The sequence below is a fragment of the Giraffa tippelskirchi genome, chromosome 8 (genome assembly GCF_054371585.1).
Source record: "Giraffa tippelskirchi isolate mGirTip1 chromosome 8, T2T-mGirTip1v1.2.pri, whole genome shotgun sequence".
In the NCBI taxonomy this organism is placed as follows: Eukaryota; Metazoa; Chordata; class Mammalia; order Artiodactyla; family Giraffidae; genus Giraffa; species Giraffa tippelskirchi.
The window spans coordinates 55820272-55833930 of NC_137282.1; the positions used below are offsets into that span (position 1 = coordinate 55820272).

General features: G+C 42.1%; 1 protein-coding gene across 5 annotated transcripts in view; it reads left to right on the forward strand.

Moving 5' to 3' along the window:
• Positions 1–13659, forward strand: part of SEMA5A (semaphorin 5A) — a 521440-nt gene that overhangs the window by 459332 nt on the left and 48449 nt on the right. The window lies entirely within an intron of this gene.

The following is a 13659-nucleotide window of genomic DNA, read 5'->3' on the forward strand; positions in this document are numbered from 1 at the left end:
ATATGTCTTCAGTTGCTCAGCCATATCCAACTCTTTGCAACCCCAGGGACTGTAGCCCACCAGACTCCTCTGTCCATAGTATTTTCTAGGCAAGAGTACTGGAGTGGGTTGCCATTTCCTTCTCCAGGGGATCGTCCTGACCCAGGGATCAAATTCTGGCCTTCTGCATTGCAGGTGGATTCTTTACCAATTGAACTACCAGGGAATCCCAAGGTTGGCATATATGTTTCACTTTTAACCTCTTTTTATAATAGCTGATAACCATAAAGATGCTTGTTATATCAAGTCTTACAAATCCTGACTTACTGCATAATGTCACACAAATTATTGAAATGAGATGATGATTAGACACACTTGAGTTGTTATCTCATCAGGTTATGATAGACTGAAATCCCATGTCATATGACAGAGCGCTCATAGTAAACCTGGATAGCAGTACTGAAAATAAAAGTCACTCAGTCGTGTCCGACTCTTTGTTACCAAGGAGCATACAGTCCATGGAATCCTCCAGGCCAGAATACTAGACTGGGTAGCCTTTCCCTTCTCCAGGGGATCTTCCCAACCCAGGGATCGAACCCAGGTCTCCTACATTGCAGGCGGCTCCTCTACCAGCTGAGCCACAATGGAAGCCCACAAGGGATGGCAGTAGAAACCAGGGGATATGACGCTTTTTACTGAGCACCTGCTGAGAGCTGGATGCTGTCTATCGGCCTCTTGTTCTATGCAACCACTCTGTAAATGTGACTCAACTACACCAGTGCTTATGGATGAAGCATGGTGAGACAGCCCAGGGGTAAACTGCCTGAGGCTACTGTGCCTGTCCCTAGAGGAGGAGGGCAGAAGTGTCTCCTCCTCTTCTACTTGTGGGAAGATGGGCTGAGAGAGAGTCAGGGTCTGTTCCAGGTCTCCTGCCAGCATTTAAGCTTAGATCAAAGCAGTGATTTGAAAGCATGAGGATACACTTATTTTACTTAAAATAATTAGATCATTTTAGAATAGGCACTTTGGGCTCAATTATATTTGAGCCCATATTTTTTACTTCATTTCTAACCTTGTTTTTGTTGTTGTTCAGTTGCTCAGGTGTGTGCAACACTTTGCAACCCCATGGACTGCAACATGCCAAGCTTCCCTGTGCTTCACCATCTCCCAGAGTTTACTCAAACTCATGTCCATTGAGTCAGTGATGCCATCCAACCATCTTGTCCTCTGTCATCCCCTTCGTCTCCTGCCTTCATTCTTTCCCAGCATCACAGTTTTTTCTAACAAGTCAGCTCTTCCCATCAGGTGGCCAAAGTATTGGAGCTTCAGCTTCAGCATCAGTCCTTCCAATGAATATTCGGACTGATTTCCTTTAGGATTGACTGGTTGGATCTCCTTGCAGTCCAAGGGACTCTCAAGAGTCTTCTCCAACACCACAGCTCAAAAGCATCAGTTCTGCAGCACTCAGCCTTCTTTATGATCCAACTCTCACATCCATATATGACTACTGGAAAAACCAAAGCTTTGATTATACGGACCTTTGGCAGAGTAATGCCTCTGCTTTTTAATGTGCTGTCTAGGTTGGTCATAGCTTTTCTTCCAAGGAGCAAGCATCTTTTAATTTCATGGCTGCAGTCACCATCTGCAGTGATTTTGGAGCCCTAGAAAATAAAGCCTGTCACTGTTTCCATTGTTTCCCCATCTATTTGCCATGAAGTGATGAGACCAAATGCCATAATCTTCATTTTTTGAATGTTGAGTTATAAGCCAGCATTTTCACTCTTCTTTTTCACTTTCATCAAGATGCTCTTTAGTTCTTCACTTTCTGCCGTAAGGGTGGTATTATCTGCTTATCTGAGGTTATTGATATTTCTCCCAGCAGTCTTGATTCTGGCTGTGCTTCATCCAACCCATCATTTCACATGATGCACTCTGCATAGAAATTATATAAGCAGGGTGACAATATACAGCCTTGACGTACTCCTTTTCCAATTTGGAACCAATCTGTTGTTCCATGTTCAGTTCTAACTTGCTTATTGACCTACGTACAGATTTCTCAGGCGGCAGGTCAGGTGGTCTGGTATTCCCATCTCTTTCAGAATTTTCCACTGTTTGTTGTGATCCACAAAGACAAAGGCGTTAGTGTAGTCAATGAAGCAAAAGTATATTTTTTTCTGGAATTTTCTTGCTTTTTCTACGATCCAGCAGATGTTGACAGTTTGATCTCTGAATCTTTTGCCTTTTCTAAATCCAGCTTGAACATCTGGAAGTTTTCAGTTCATGTACTGTTGAAGCCTGACTTGGAGAATTTTGAGCATTACTTTGCTAGCATGTGAGATGAGTGCAATTGTGTGGTAGTTTGCACATTCTTTGGCATTGTCTTTCTTTGGGATTGGAATGAAAACTGACCTTTTCCAGTCCTGTGGCCACTTCTGAGTTTTCCAGATTTGCTGGCATATTGAGTGTAGCACTTTCACAGCATCATCTTTTAGGATTTGAAATGGCTCAACTGGAATTCCATCACCTCCTCTAGCTTTGTTTACAGTGATGCTTCCTAAGGCCCACTTGACTTCACACTCCAAGGTATTTTGCTCTAGGTGAGTGATCACACCAATAACCATCATGGTAATCATTATATTAAGTTTTACAAATCATAACTTGCTGCGTAATATCAAGTGAAATGTTGAAACTATAACCAAGTACCCTGTATTTATTATTTAGGTGTGTTATGATAGACTGAAATTCTGAGTTTCATAATCAAATATTTCAGTTTTATTGAGCTCCTACTGTGTGCCATGCATTGTTCTGTCCTCACTGTGACCCTTCTAGGCAGTTTGCATTAGTACCTCCATGTGGAGATGGGGAAACTCAACTTGAGAAAGATTAATGAACTTGGCCAGCACCCTGTTGTAGTGGATAACTGGGCCAGCATTTGAGAACTGGTTCTTCGGGTACAAATAGAATACACTGACACAACTGCATTTGCACATTTTTTTGCTTAATGTTAAGTGATAAATGATAAGACTTATTTTTCTTTACTCTTACTAAGTATAAATTGTATCCTAAAAGAAAGAATAGCTGTTTCTGTTTTTGGTTTTTGTCTTTCCATAACCCTCCCCTAGTTCATTAGCTTCCTTAATGTCCATAATATTGCAGCCATATCCTTTCACCAGCCCCAACCATGAGAGTTCCATTTAGAGATTCTCATGAGCATGGAAATGAATTGAAGGTGAACTCATAACCCAAATCTGACTTCTGTGTTTTGGCTGAAAATTGCAACACACTAAAGGAAGAAAGACAGGACTTCCTTGGTGGTACAGTGGATAAGAATTGGCCTACCAATGCAGGAGACATAGGTTTGATCCCTGGTCTGGGATCATCCCACATGCTGGGAAACAACTAATCTCGTGCACCACAGCTACTGAGCCTGAGCTCTGGATCCCACCAGCTGCAGCTACCGAAGCCCTTGATCCTAGAACCTGTGCTCCGCAACAAGAGAAGCTACCACAATGGGAAGCCCACACAGTGCAACGAGGAGTAGCCCCCACTCACTGCAACTAGAGAAAGCCTGGGGGCAGCAACAAGGACCCAGAAGAGGCAAAAATCAATACACAAGGTTTTTTAAAAAAGGAAGGAAGACATAAAATGTTACAGTATATAGAGAGTTGCTTCTCAAATTAATGTAATTCTGAATTCCCTCAAAGGTTTAGCAGAAGAATAAGTGAGAGTTGGACTGTGAAGAAAGCTGAGCGTCAAAGAATTGATGCTTCTGAACTGTGGTGTTGGAGAAGACTCTTGAGAGTCCCTTGGACTGCAAGGAGATCCAACCAGTCCATCCTAAAAGAGATCAGTCCTGGGTGTTCATTGGAAGGACTGATGCTGAAGCTGAAACTCCAATACTTTGGCCACCTCATGTGAAGAGTTGATTCATTGGAAAAGACCCTGTTGCTGGGAAGGATTGGGGGCAGGTGGAGAAGGGGACGTCAGAGGATAAGATGGCTGGATGACATCACCAACTCGATGGACATGAGCTTGGGTAAACTCCGGTAGTTGGTGGTGGACAGGGAGGCCTGTCATGCTGCAATTCATGGGGTCGCAAGGAGTCGGACACGACTGAGCGACTGAACTGAACTGAAAGCTAAAGACAGTGTCGAATACGGCTAAGATAATTCAAAAGTAAAAACAGCCTTAGTCCTGCCAGCACTATATTTATGACTGAAATATCACACCCGGTCTAAAGCAGTTGTCAAAAGCCATGATTTCAGATATCAGCAGGGAGCAGAGGAGAGAGATCTATTCCCTAGATACAAAAGACCTGGACCACAGAAGGCCCTGAAAGGTCGGGAATAAAGACATCAAAATCAATACAAGCTATCAAAAGGGCTTCTGGGAAGGTTAATCAGAGTTGATATAACACACTGGAAATTGTTTGAATCAAGTAATGGCACCCATATAGTCGAAGCTATGGTTTTTCCAGTAGTAATGTACAAATATGAGTTGGACCACAAAGAAGACTGAGCACTGAAGAATTGATGCTTTTGAACAATAGTGGTGGAGAAGACTCTTGCAAGTCTCTTGGACTGCAAGAAGGTCAAGCCAGTCAATCCTGAAGAAAGTCAACCCCAAATATTCATTGGACAGACTGATGCTGAAAGTGAAGCTTCAATACTTTGGCCATCTGATGCAAAGATCCAACACATTGGAAAAGACCCTGATGCTGGGAAAGACTGAGGGCAAGAAGAGAAGGGGACGGCAGAGGATAAGATGGTTAGATAGCGTCACTGACTCAGTGGACATTAGTCTGAACAAACTTCGAGAGATAATGGACAGGGAAGCCTGGTGTGCTGTAGTACATGGAGTCGCACAGAGTCAGACCAACTTAGTGACTGAACAACAGCAAATGTCGTCATGGATACATTTAGTAAGACCTGGCAATTGGCAGTTTAAATAGATTGCAATGTATGAAAATAATAACAATATTACAAAATAGCTGGGTCTTGTGTAGCACATTAGAGTTGGCAAAATACTTTGGGAAAGGTTATCTCATATGTTCCTGATTTTCCAAATAAGAAAACCACGGCTCAGGGAAAATCATTTGTGTACGCAAAACCCTGAAGTTGACAGAACAGGACCCTGGGTCCAGGTCTTTTGGCCTTAAGATGCTGGAAAGTCCAGGATGCTGTGTCCTCCTCAGAAGATACTGGGGTAAGAACCAATCATTCTACAGGAGATAGTAACCCCACCCACAAATTAACAACCACGCCCACAAGTTAATAACCCTGTCCACAAAGTAATAACCCTGCCCACAAAGCTGGATTAATTTCCTTTCCTTCTATATTGATAAAGTTATCTTTAGTCCCCCCCCCCACTATTTTTTTAGTACTAAAATACCTTTCCTGGTGGCTCAGAAGGTAAAGAATCTACTTGCAGTATTGGAGACAATACTGTAGTTCAATCCCTGGGTTGAATACTGGGTTCAATCCCTGGGTTGGGAAGATCCCCTGGAGAAGGGAAAGGCTCCTGGCCTGGAGAATTTCATGGACAGAGGAGCCTGGCAGGCTACAGTCCAGGGGGTCACAAAGAGTCAAACACAACTGAGTAGCTTTCACTTTCACTGTTTTCAAAATATCTTTGAAAAGGCAATGCTAATGATAAAGAATCTGCCTACCATTGCAGGAGATGCAAGAGACACTGGCTCAATTCCTGGGTTGGGAAGATCCTCTGAAGAAGGAAATGGCAACCCACTCCAGTATTCTTGCCTGGAGAATCCCACTGATAGAGGAGCCTGGCGGGCTACAGTCCATGGGTCACAGAGAGTCAGACACGACACGACTGAGGACGCACATGTCCTACTAAACATACGTTCAAAAGAATAACAACCTCCTTGCAGGGGCACCTACTTCTCATCAGATGAGGCAGCTGGCACCTCCTTTCTGCAGAAAATAGGGAGGAAACCTTAGCTGGGAGAGACTGAAGTTTTTAAACCTGAAAAGCAGTCTGCTTCCTGGTGTGTGTTGGCTAGTTTCCTTTGCACTCCTGTTTCACATTTCCTCACTGTGAAAGACGATTTTCTAGGGCTCCGTGTCCTGCCGTGGAGAACAGGGACTTTTCTCTGAGGAGGGCAAGCACGTTTTCTCTTGGTCCCGTTATTTTTGTTTGCTTCTGTTGACGTTTGGACGGTGTAAGCCCAGCATATGCTGGACAGAGGCACTTGCACGTTGCCAGTTTACACTAAGCTGTGTTATTCAAAGGGTTTTTATTTCACTTCTACCAAAATCCACTTCTGCATGTTTGTTTCCCCAGCAATACGTTGAACGCTCGGTCACAAACACTGGCGCCCCATCTGGGTTCCTTACTTGGGCTTCGCACTGAGCTGTAGGAAGCTCCTGTCTAGTCTCTAAGTCATGTCTGATTTGTTTACGACCCCGTGGACTGTAGCCCGCCAGGCTCTACTGTCCGTGGGATTTCCCAGGCAAGAATACTGGAGTGGGTTGCCATTTCCTCCTCCAGGAGATCTTCCCCACCCAGAGATCAAACCCGAGTCTCCTGTGTCTCCTGCATTGTCAGGCAGATTCTTTACTGCTGAGCCGCCAGGGAAGCCTGAAAGCTCTGTTTACGTTAATAAGTCAGTCAGTGGCCCTTCTGGGTTAAATACAACTAGCTTTATCTGTTGTTTATGAAAATACCATTTCATAATCCCAAAAAAGCTGTTCTCTGAAATAGAATTTAATAAATAAAATTAAATACAAATCAAATGGTTGATTCTTACTCAATGGAAACATTGAAAATTTTTTATAAATAAAAATAATATATGTACATTTCATCACCATCACTCGCCCACTGCACTGTGCTTGTAAAATGCTTTCACTTATACTTCTACATATTATTTTGTGAGAAGGATGGATCCCCCTTGTTGAAACTAGATGTTACACCTTCCTAAGCATGGGAATGCAAAATTGGCTTTGTTTTGTTATTTGAGGTCTCAGTAAAAAGCTTGCATATATGAAAGATTGTCAGCTTAAAAATGCCACAATTTGTTAAAAGAGGCTTGAATATTTTTAAAAAGTTATTATAAGTACACAGAATCAAGTGGTACAGTGGATAGCTGAAAATATGTAAGTATTCTGAAGTTTAGAACTGGAAGTTTGGCCATCAAGTCTAAGAATGACGTACGATGCAGATGGAAAGAAAAGAAAGTGATGGATTACAGTAGTTAATCCATCAAAAGCCTGCCTCTAGAACATATGAATTGTGCTACCATCTCTGCAAATTGTAATTGGTATGGAGATCTGGACTAGTTCACAAAAATGTTTTCATTACAGTGTTGGAAGAGTCTATTGCCCAGATTTCTTTGGCTTTACGGAAAATCGGGGTTGTTTCTGCCTGTAACAATTCAAATAGAGTGATTGCAACGTTAATTGAAAAGAGATGCTTTCATGAAGACTTTCTGTTGTAAAAGTGACTTTAGTGACACACACACACACAGACTCTTTCTTTATCGGTTGCTAATAAATTCCATGATAAAGATTTTCTAATACCTGGTTTTAAATTACCTAAAATTAACTTATGGAAACACAGAAACAGTATTCTTAGGCATATCAATTGCCACTCAATGACCATGAGTTTCAAAATCTTTTGTAGACCTACATAAACACACAGTACACACAGAACAAACAGATTTTCTAAAGACGTTAATAAATACTCAACTACAGGAATGGAACCCATGCCCCCCGCACTGGGAGCATGGAATCTTGACCACTGGACCAGCAAGCACATCCCCCAGGCTTCTGTTTCAAATGATGCCAGAGTTTTAACTGCTGAAAAATGAGTAATTAGTAAAGGCTAAACTTAAAGCCTTAGTTGAAGTTCCTATAACAGTCAGGGAATATTCTTTTCCAAATGCATCTTCAGTCTTTGATCATTAGCGTGCTGATACTTTGGGTTAATCGTGGATTATGCATAGAGGATGCTCCTGGGGTCGTTTATTCAACTTGATGTCTCTGCCAAATTGGGCACTTATTTTTAGTCAATTACTGTAGCTCACCTTATTTCCATGTAGTTGCACCAGGCACTTGCCACTGCAATTAAAGCGAATGGTCTCTTGGAGTATGAACAGGCTTTGCATGTTCCTAGTTTTTAAAAAGCAATTTAGCTGTCCCATCAAATGGGCCTTTAAATGAGGCTCTCATTTGGAGATGGGAACTTCCTGTCCTCTGTGTGCAGTTTGTAACATCAAGGATGCACTATAGCATTTGGGTACTTGCCTCTCCCTGCATTGTTCACAATATATTTTAGTACCAGTGTGATTTAGCACGAGTGTGGTGTGTTGTACAAATAGTTCACACATATACTAGTGCAACCAAAGAATTTTAAGACGAGTTTTGGTCATATTATATTGATACTTGTCGTTTGGCTTTACTGGTGGCAAACAGTTTTTCCTTTTGGAGGAAGTAGCATAAGTGTTTAATTATATCAACAGTATGTTTTAATTGGTGTTTTGCCTAAGATTTGCATTTCCCATTTTTTTTTTATTATTTCATCTGAGTGCCTCCAATGGAGTTATTAAACATGTATAATTTCAGTTGTTAAAACAATACTCATACATAATAATTTTCAAAGTAACTTGTAATTAAGTAAAGAAGGAACTAACAGATGTTGGGACATGAAAAAAATGGTTTTAAAGCATTGAATGTTTTTCACAGATGCCATGGTTTCTTTCTTTCCGAGTGTTATCCCTTTATTAATCCTCGAATTTTCGAAGAACAAGAGCCTAGCTCAGAACTCTTCAATGTGAATACAAGAAAGAGGCTACTGCTACATTTTGAGTTTTGGTTAATATTTCTAAGTAGAAATACAGGTTTCCATTTAGAAGCCTTTAACATTGGTCGGAAAAAATGTTTTTAAAGCTGAACTGTTTTGCTCTGTGGTCTGAGGATGTGCTGAAATGGCGCACATTCTTAGAACAATTGTCTGTTCATTTTACTACTTGGCATATATTTTTTCAAGATCTGTTTGACTTGCAGAATCTCATGAGGTTCTGGTTTGAAAGAAGTAGTTGCGGGAAAGGCTGTTGAAGATGGAGTTGGCTCGTACCATGTCACATTCTTGCGTTATTATATAAGCCAAGCTGCATGAGAAAGCCGCATCCTCCACACTAGTATTTGGCATCTTGCTTCTATCATGATGGGGAAGGTTTTCCACATCTGTTGCAGTCTATCCTAGTCCCGTGAAATTGCCCAGTTTGCAGCTATTAAAAAGTAGTCTTCCAAGGAACCCGAGTGCCATCATGCTGGGAACAAGACATGGCAGTGGCTGGAAAAAAGGAAACTGTGAAATCTACCTTATAAAATCATTCAGGCTCCGGTGAAGCACGTGAGCCGTCGCCTCTCAAAGAGAGAGACAAAAATAGCAGGGGCAAACAGATGGAATCCAGATCTTAGGAGGAGCCCTCTGATGTGAGCCCGGCAGTTCCGAAGCTGATGTAATTGATTTCCTTCTCTTATCTTCTTGTCACGGCTAATAGCTTTTAGGGATAAGCTCTGACATCCAAAAGCGAAGGGTGGAAGGGAGCTCGGCCTGTTACATGAGTCATCTTTGATAATTAATTTCTCTAAGGCTTGGTGTGATCTCACATGGAATTGTTAATTTCTAAACAGTTTCACATGCGAAAGAAAAGAAGGCTCTCAGTGACGTGAGTTATGGATCCATGTCTTCCATTCTATCCTGCATAGACTTTTCAGGCCTTTTCATCTGTGTATCTAGTCAACCAAAAATGTCAGACATCTGCTGTGTGTAAAGAACTGTAGGAGGTACTATGGAAGATGAAGATATGCAGTGCATACAAGAAAACTAACCATGGGAGAAAACATATAAATCTAATGGGCAGAATACAAGGAAGAAGTCAGGCGTGCCAAAAAACAATGAGGTCAGAGGAGGGGGCGGTTACCTCTAGCTGGATGGGTCCATGGCCCCAGAGGTGTGGCCAGGATTTGGCCAAGTTGAAGTGGGAATGAGAGCTTCCCTGTAAGAGTAGCATAAAGAAAGGCTGTGGATCAGAGGGGTGGGGAACGCCCTGGGAGCCACCGCTGTTGCTCAGATCACTCAGTCGTGTCTGACTCTTTGCGACCCCATGGGCTGCAGCGCGCCAGGCCTCCCCCCCCTTCAGTGTCATTTGTGTAGCCTGAGGTTGTCATCAAGGACTATGAAGTGAAGTCGCTCAGTCGTGTTCGACTCTCTGCGACCCTGTGGGCTGTAGCCCATCAGGCTCTTCCGTCCATGGGATTTTCCAGGCAAGAATACTGAAGTGGGTTGCCATTTCCTTCTTCGGGGAATCTTCCTGACCCAGGGATCAACCCCAGGTCTCCCACATTGTAGGCAGACGCTTTACAATCTGAGCCACCAGGGAAGTCGTCAAGGAATATGGCAAGATGCAATATGGAAAGCAAGGTGTTTCATTCCTGAAACGTCTTGAATATCAGGCTGAGGTGGGGCATAGCCATTTGACTCTCACTCACTCACTATCGCAGCTATATAACTGGGGCTACTATAACTTTGTTTTTTGTTTTCTTTTTAAACTTTTTGGCCACACCTCACAGCCCTAGGATAATTTTCTTGTGTTAATATCTCCACACTATAACTCCATGAGTGATTTCAAACATAAACTACATCCTGGTTTCAGTTATTTTTCTTGATAGACCCCCCCACCCAAAATCATCCTGATTTTACTACCTAAAAGAAACTGTCTAATTGTCAACACTTACATGACATTGTGAAAGCAGATCCGTGTAGGTGCGGTCCTTATTCTGAAATTTGCTATTTTCCCACCATTGTTATTTCAACTTTCATAGGTGCTTCTAAACCAAAACAAAACAAAACAAAATATAAATTAAAGTCAGTGTTGCCCCCAAGTATGTCATGTAAACTTGGGTTTAGTCCTATTTCAAAGAGGAAATTCCATCACATTAATATGAGATAAATTAATTTCTTTTTAAATATGGTTTAAATTCCCTTGGGTGATGTTTTTATTTCTATTTCTATTTATTTATTTGGCTTCATCGGGTCTTAGCTGTGGCATGTGGGGTCTTTGTTGCATCATGCAGAATATTTTTTTGTGCCAAATGGAGTCTCATTTTGGCCTTTGAGCTCAGTAGTCGCAGTATGTGGGCTTAGTTACTCTGAGACATGTGGGATCTTAGTTCTTCGACCAAGGTCGCAGCCATGTCCCTTGCACTGCAAGGTGGATTCTTAACCACTGTACCACCAGGGAAGTTTCTTTTAAACTTATTAATACCCCAAAAAGGTGATATTTTAAGATTTTTAGGTAACGGCAAACCTCTCCAGTTGCCTGGAGAATCCCATGGACAGAGGAGCCTTGCAGGCTACAGTCCATAGGGTCACAAAGGGTCAGACACGACTAAAGTAACTTATCACAAAATCTAGGATTTTGGGATTCTATCCTCAGTACCTAGCAGAATGTATAGCAGTGAATAAATGAAACTAGTTATTAACTTTATGTATTAATTTGTTAAAGATGATGGCAATTTGGGGAAATGTTATCAACATCTTTGCAAATGAAGTGATTAAACTTGTGCATTATATTGGTTTTGTTTAGTCTTTGGTTCTTTCTTACAGTTTCTTACAAAGGAACGTATTTTGTGATCAGTCTTCTTCACCCAGACTCTTCATACCCCGATGGAGCTGGTTTTTGTTCACATTTAATTTTTCTTTCCATGGTATTAGCTTATGAACTTTTCATTTCTTGTTCATATTCTGAAAGTATTTCAGATTCTTTCTAATTAACTTTACAAGGCTGCTCCAAACGAATCAAATTCACCACTGAAAACCAGCATGGCTGCAGTAATAGCATGTGAAGTTCATTAAAATTGGTTTTGATATTAGATTATACTTGGCGGTGACCTTCCAAGACCTTATCAGACCCCCATAGGCAAGACTTCAGTACATATAACTAATGCAGAGCTCCCAATTAGAAAAGAAGATGTGAATTTAATATTTTAAAGCTGCATGGATTCCAGTATTTGAGCTCTCCTTTGTAAATAAGAAATTAAATGTAATGGCCCTGAGCCCTTTGCAGACCATCAGCCTGCCTGTTAGTCAAACATTGTCTTATTTCCCTTGTTGCATTTCATGAGCACAACCAACGTGGAGTCCAGCTCTGTTCCCTCGACAGTGAGTCTTGAAGAGCCATGAGTATGAACGACAGCCTGGGATGCAGGCTGGGTGGAACGTGAGTCTGGTTAAGTTGCTGTCCTTACCTTGAGGAGCTCTCAGCCTAGGAGGAGAGGTACTAATACTAATGACCCCATAACATCAGCTTCAGGTAGACAGTGCTATAATGGAGATAAGTTAAGTGTGTCCAGAAATTGGGAGGAGTCAGGCTGGTAGTTTTAAGCCCTCTCTATATGGGATGGGTTTTTCTGGACAAGCCCCACCTCATTATTTTAGCAGAAGTCAGTTCAGTTCAGTCACTCAGTCGTGTCCGACTCTTCATGACCCCATGGACCACAGCATGCCAGGCCTCCCAGTCCATCACCAACTCCTGGAATCTACTCAAACTTATGTCCATTGAGTCGATGATGCCATCCAACCATCTCATCCTCTGCTGTCCCCTTCTCCTCCAGCCTTCAATCTTTCCCAGCATCAGGGTCTTTTCAAATGAGTCAGCTCTTCTCATCAGGTGGCCAAAGTATTGGAGTTTCAGCTTCAACATCAGTTCCTCCAATGAACACTCAGGACTGATCTCCTTTAGGATGGACTGGTTGGATCTCCTTGTAGTCCAAGGGACTCTCAAGAGTCTTCTCCAACACCACAGTTCAAAAGCATCAATTCTTTGGTGCTCAGCTTTCTTTATTGTCCAACTCTCACATCCATACGTGACTACTGGAAAAATCATAGCCTTGACTAGACAGACCTTTGCTGGCAAAGTAATGTCTCTGCTTTTTAATATGCTATCTAGGTTAGTCATAACCTTCCTTCTAAGGAGTAAGCGTCTTTTAATTTCATGGCTGCAGTCACTATCTGCAGTGATTTTGGAGCCCAAGAAAATAAAGTCAGCCACTGTTTCCACTGTTTCCCCATCTCTTTGCCGTGAAGTGATGGGATAGGATGCCATGATCTTAGTTTTTTGAATGTTGAGCTTTAAGCCAACTTTTTCACTCTCCTCTTTCATCAAGAGGCTCTTTAGTTCTTTTTCACTTTCTGCCATAAGGGTGGTGTCATCTGCATATCTGAGGTTATTGATATTTCTGCCAGCAATCTTAATTCTATCTTGTGCTTTATCCAGCCCAGCGTTTCTCATGATGTACTCTGCATATAAGTTAAATAATCAGAGTGACAATATACAGCCTTGACGTACTTCTTTTGTTTTAGAGTTACTGAGAGTTAGGAAGACCAGTGCTCAGTGAAACTTCAAATATGAAACAGATGGCTAGTGGGAAGCTGCTGGCCAGCACAGGGGGCTCAGCTGGGTGCTCTGTGATGACCTGAGGGATGGGATGGCCAGGGGGGAGGGAGGTCCAAGAGGGTGGGGACATATGTGTACACATAGCTGACTCACACTGTTGTACAGCAGAAAGGAATGCAACATTGTAAAGCAATTATCCTCCAATAAAAAGATACAAATGGTGTTTCCCCCCCTGGGCGCCCCCCCCCCCCCCCCCCGTT